At 41.2% G+C, this 5587-nt stretch overlaps 1 protein-coding gene across 1 annotated transcript in view; it reads left to right on the forward strand.

The window, feature by feature from the left end:
* Positions 1-5587, forward strand: part of LOC102822923 (ras-related protein Rab-2A-like) — a 214380-nt gene that overhangs the window by 193398 nt on the left and 15395 nt on the right. The window lies entirely within an intron of this gene.

Here is a 5587-nt window from a genome sequence, read left to right on the forward strand (position 1 = left end):
TCTGACAGTGTGCCATTGCTATTTATGTTTTTCAGTGGCTAAGCATTCAGTAGTTGTGTGCTTCACCTTCTTCCTAGTCTGTCTGGAAGCTCAACTGAAACTTGTCCACCATAGATGTAAAATACCAGTGACATAACTTCCAGATAACAGCAACACAAGCCATCACAGTGTAGCAAAATGAGGAGTGCTGTGTTACATTGTTAGGTACTGTCAAGTCCATTCTGACTCTCTGTATAGCAGAATTAAACACTGTCCATGCTTATGTCATCCTCACAATCATTACTATGCACTAAGTCCACTGTTAGCACTCTGTCAATTTGTCTTGTGGCTCTTCATCTTTTTCACTGACTCTCTACCAAGTGTCTTGGTTCTCGAGTGCTGCAATAACAAAAATACCATAAATAATGACTTGAACTGAAAATGCCAACTCTAGAGAAAGGTTCTTGCCTATTTTCAGCATCTATAGGCCCAGAGTCTTTTGTTGATTCCTATGTAACTTTGCATCAGACTTTCCCTGTATCATGGGTTACATGCTGGGCTGCTAATTGCAAGGTCACCTGTTCAAGTCCACCAGGTACTCCTCAGAAAAAGATGAAACTTTCTGCTCCTGTAAAGGTTCACACCCTCAGAAACCCTGTACAGCCTCGAAACCAACTCTGCAACACACCACCACCACCAGCAGCAGCAGCAGTTTCACGGTAAAGGAGTCCAGGTCCAAGGGTTGCACTCTACCCCCAGTTCTTCTTTCTGTAGGTTCCAATGAGGTGTGCCTGCCCAATGCGATAAGTCATTTGATTTTTTGACTGCTGCTTTTGTGGGCATTGATTGTGGATCCCAGTAAAATGAAATCCTTGAAAGTGTCAATATTTTCTACATTTATCATATTGCTTATTTGCCCAGTTTGTGAGGATTTTTGGTTTTCTTTATGCTGAAGTGTAATCCATACTTAAATCTGTCATCTTTGGTGTTCATCAGTAAGTGCTTCAAGTCTTCACTTTCTGCAAGCAAGGTTGTGTCATCTAAGGATCACAGGTTGTTAGTCTTCCTCCTGTCCTGATGTTGTATTATTCTTCATATAAGTTCAGCTTCTCTTATTATTGGCTCAGCATACAAATTGAACAAGTATGGTAATAGGATACAACTCTGACATTTAGTTTTCCTGGTTTTAAACCACTCCATATCCTCTTGGTCTGTTTGGAAAAAAAACTTCCTCTTTTCCTTGTATGTGTATGTGTAGCAGTTGTCTGCTTCTCTCCATGAGCACAATTAGTGTTTTGAAATACCTATTATTTAGCAATTTTAACTATAATTCGTTATGTGATACTGTTTAATAGGAACCCTAGTGTGGCATTATAGGGTAAGCACTGGACTTGTAACCACAAGGTCGACAGTTCAAACCCACCAGTTGCTCCTCAGAAATCCTATACATCAGGGGTGGGGAACCTTTTTTCTGCCAAGGACCATTTCACAGTATTTATAACATCATTTGCAGACCACACAGAATTATCAGTTTGAAAATTAGCTTGCTATGTTTGATCAAACATTTAATTAGCTAACTCCCTAATATGATGGGTGAGTCCTGGTGTGGCACTGTGGGCTAATGCGTCAGACTGCAGAGGCGTTTGAACTGCAAGGTCGGTGTTTCATGCTCACCAGATGTCCCTTGGAAACCCTATACAGGGTCCTTAGTGGGTCGAAATCAACTTGACGGCACTTAACAACAACAACAACAACAACGTGATGGGTGGTATGGCGCTCTAGAATAAGCACTCAACCCAAGGTCGGTTTGAGCCACTGGGTTGGCACTTCAAACTCGAGTCATTCTTTGGAAACTATACAGGGTTGCCGTGGGTCAGAACTGACTCAACGGCACTTAACAACAGTGTGATGGCTGGAACTGCTTCTTTTTGTGAGTGAGGTATGTGATGTTAGCTGGTGTTGATGATGTTGATACTCGCAACTGCTTTTCCAGGTTTGTGTTGGTCAGTCTGGAGTGCAGTCAACTCTTTTCAATGATAAGTTTGAAAAGAACAGTTCACAGCAGTAAGTTGTTCTGAACACAGATGCATATTTCAATGCATATCTCCTCAAAGTGGGAAAGGCTTATCTAACATTTATAGAACTAACTCAAGCAGTGAGAGGTTATTGTACCTAGCTTTCAGCTCATTATTGCTTTGCAACTGTTATGGGTTTCAGGCACATCATCTGGTTCCACATTGAACCCGTGTAGCAAAGATGTTGAATACCATTTGTTTACTTTTCACATTCTTGAATCTTTCATTAAAAGCCTCAATTAGTTTCGCACATTCACCAACATATTCAAGTGTTATCGAAGGCTTTTGTCCTTCCACAGTAGGGAAATGCATGTGTAAATCCTTTCGAGTTGCACTTTCCATGGCCTTAATTTAGCTTCAAGTGATTTCACATTTGAAAACAGAGAGCTGAGGAGCTGGTTGGGGCCCTGCAGCTTGACGTTCAGCTCTTAGAGGTACCTGGTAATATCTAACATGAACGCTACATCACACAGAAACTTGCTTTCATGGAGTTTCCTGACAGGTGTTCTCTTCATCCCCATGAACTGCTTGACTTCATCCCATAGTTTGCAAAACCCTATGAGCATGTTCCCACAACTTAGCCACCACACTTCACAGTGATAAATAAGATCACCTTACTCAGCGTCAGTATCATTCAGTAACTCATTAAACTGGTGGCTGTTAACATCAGATTGTTGAGCAGGAGTGACTGCACAGAGACTTTGTTTGGGTGTGTGATGCAGTGGCATATAGACTTGGATCAAGACTGAGACCACAAAGTCCTTCCTTGACAAGTGCAGTTAATCCTTTCTGTGAGCCAACCATGGCTGGAGCTTCAATTAAGTATAGTAAGCCCACTTAACTTTTCAAATGTTAGCTCAAATTTTTTCTCTCTCTACATGAGGCCTCAGTGTCTTTGCAATTAGCTCATTCACTACATAACTCATCTGAACAAAGTTGTCTCTGTTACAGTGAGACCTTAGTGAAAGCGGCTTATTGTGATTCCAAACTTCACTGAAGAGCAATGATTTTATCCAGACACATTTGTTGAGGTTAGCATGTTTTGAGCTGTAATGATACTCCAGATTGGCTTTTTTCGTGACTTCTACGGCATCACCACAAGGAACTCTGGTAGCGTAGTGGTTACGAGTCAGGCTACGAACCTTGGGGTCAGCAGTTCAAAACTACCAGCTCTTCCGCAGGAGAAAGATGATGCTTTCTGTTCCTGTAAAGATTTACAGCCTCAGAAACCCTGTACAGGATTGTTATGAGTCGGAACCAACGCCACAGCACATAACAACAACAATAAGGCATCGCCACAAACTAAGCACACAGGTTTACTTTTGACTTCAACAAAAAATAATCATTTGTCCATTTCTCTTGGAAAGATTGACACTCAAGTATCAACTTCTTTGTAGTTGCCAATTGTAGAATGTCACACTGTTGTTGTTAAGTGCTGTCGAGTCGGTTCCGACCCATAGCAACCCTGTACCGGGTTTCCGATGCTATAAATCTTTATGGGAGCAGAAAGGCTCATCTTTCTCCTGCGGAGCAGCTGGTAGTTTCGAACTGCTAACCTTGTGGTTCGCAGCCCAATACGTAACCACTACGCTACCAGAGCTCCTATGTTAAGTTTTAATAATTATTCAGCGTGTGTGTCACCAGCGATGCAATTATTTTGCTTTAATCACTGTTCTGATCCTGCGTCTCGGATTTGGAACATATCCAATGTTGATTTCATCCACTCTTGAGGTTGTTTCTGTTTACTGTAATTTCCTTAATCTTCATCTGAGATTCAGTGTTTGTGAGGATTCTTGATCATGGATGTGTGGATAAAGATTGTATTGGAGCTATTGTCTGTGTCAACAAATAAGTCAGCAACATCGTCATCAGTCATCAGAGACAAACAAAATGTCATCAACTTCATGAGGAATTGTCGCATCATGTCTCATCTCATCATCCACAGATTGCCGTAGTTTTACCACAGTGTTTTAACACTTTCAAAAAGTGTACACTCCCAGCATGCATGACACTGACTGTCCTCTGAGTCACCGCAATACAGACAGATGGGCTGGGGAAAGCCAGTGAGGAGCATACGTATCTGTCCCATTTTGTACTCGTATGTGTCCTGTCTGTCCCGTAATGGGCGTTCCATGCTTGTCCCTCAAAATTCATGTTTTATTATAATTCACTTACTATAAATTTATCTTGCTATGAAAAAAACTCCTAGATTTATTGAATTTCGAGCCTCACCTGCAAGGCCAGATCAAATAATTTTAGTCTGAACATTCTCCACCTCTGCTATACAGGGGTCATTATGAGTCAGCAACACCACTTAACAACAGCTGTTTGATAGCTGCTCTTAGATAAATATCAAATGATATGTAAGAGACATATCAGCATCTGCATATTTGACTTTTTTCTACTAGCCAAATATTTTAATTATAACACTTTTCTTTAGAGCTAGTTTTGCATATGTGGTGGTGGTTGTGTGCTGTCAAGTCAATCCTGACTCTTTGTAGCCCCATGTAGCAGAGTAGAAACTCTGCCCCATAAGTTTTCTAGGCCATGATCTTTATGGGTGCATATTGCCAAGTCTTTTCTCCAGTGGAGCCTGAGAGGACTTCAAGAAGTCCGTGAAAAGATAGAATTTTTTTTTTTTTTTTTATGTTTTTTTTCCCACAAACTCTTTGAAACTCTTGTAATTTTTCCTGATCTACAACCTGTTAATATCCAAATTTGACAATTTGAAAAGTGGAGTTGTGGTGAATACAAATACTTATACTTCTGTCACAAGACCCATAAGGAGCTTTGAGATTCCATGTCTGAAAAATCTGTTTAAAAGCACTGCATTAAATTGATTGGAATACCTAAAAGGGGTTCTACAACTTGCCCAGTGAAATGGGCCTCTTGCAGAGCCGTTGCAGTGTATAGGACCTTAAGTGGAATTCTGATCCCCATCCAGAGCCATCTGATGTGAGACATGCCACTAGAAAGGACAAGCAGACCAGCCTGGAACACATAGAGCAACAGAAGATATACCTTCAAACAAAGATCATTAGGAATAAACAAAAACAAAAATGGCAGTATGACTGGCTACTACAAGAATAAGCAAGTTGTTCTCCGGGAAGCCATCAAGGCAAGCAATCAAGTTCCCTCAGGACAAACCCCTGTCTAAGACTGAAACGCAAAGGGAACACATGAGCAGGCATGTAAGCTTGCTGACAACCACATGGGTCTGCTGGTGAATGGAAGAAGGGGAAAGACAACAATAAAGAAATGGACTAAATTCAACCAAGTCCCATAAACTCCTGTTGACCTGGAAATGAGAAAGAGAAGAGGAAGGACTGGTTGGTCCAAAGTGTGGTGAGACCTGGGAACACCTGAGCCTATGGACAAGGACATAGCATAGCCATAGAAGGCTAGAGCTGAGAGTGAAGCATCCAGCTGATAAGTGAGGGAAGATACACAAGAATACCCAGACTTGCAGATAGTACCCATTTGACTTAGCCTCGATGACTTGATAATCAAAACTCAAATAGAGGAAGATTTTT

Source organism: Chrysochloris asiatica, unplaced genomic scaffold (genome assembly GCF_000296735.1).
Source record: "Chrysochloris asiatica unplaced genomic scaffold, ChrAsi1.0 scaffold00259, whole genome shotgun sequence".
In the NCBI taxonomy this organism is placed as follows: Eukaryota; Metazoa; Chordata; class Mammalia; order Afrosoricida; family Chrysochloridae; genus Chrysochloris; species Chrysochloris asiatica.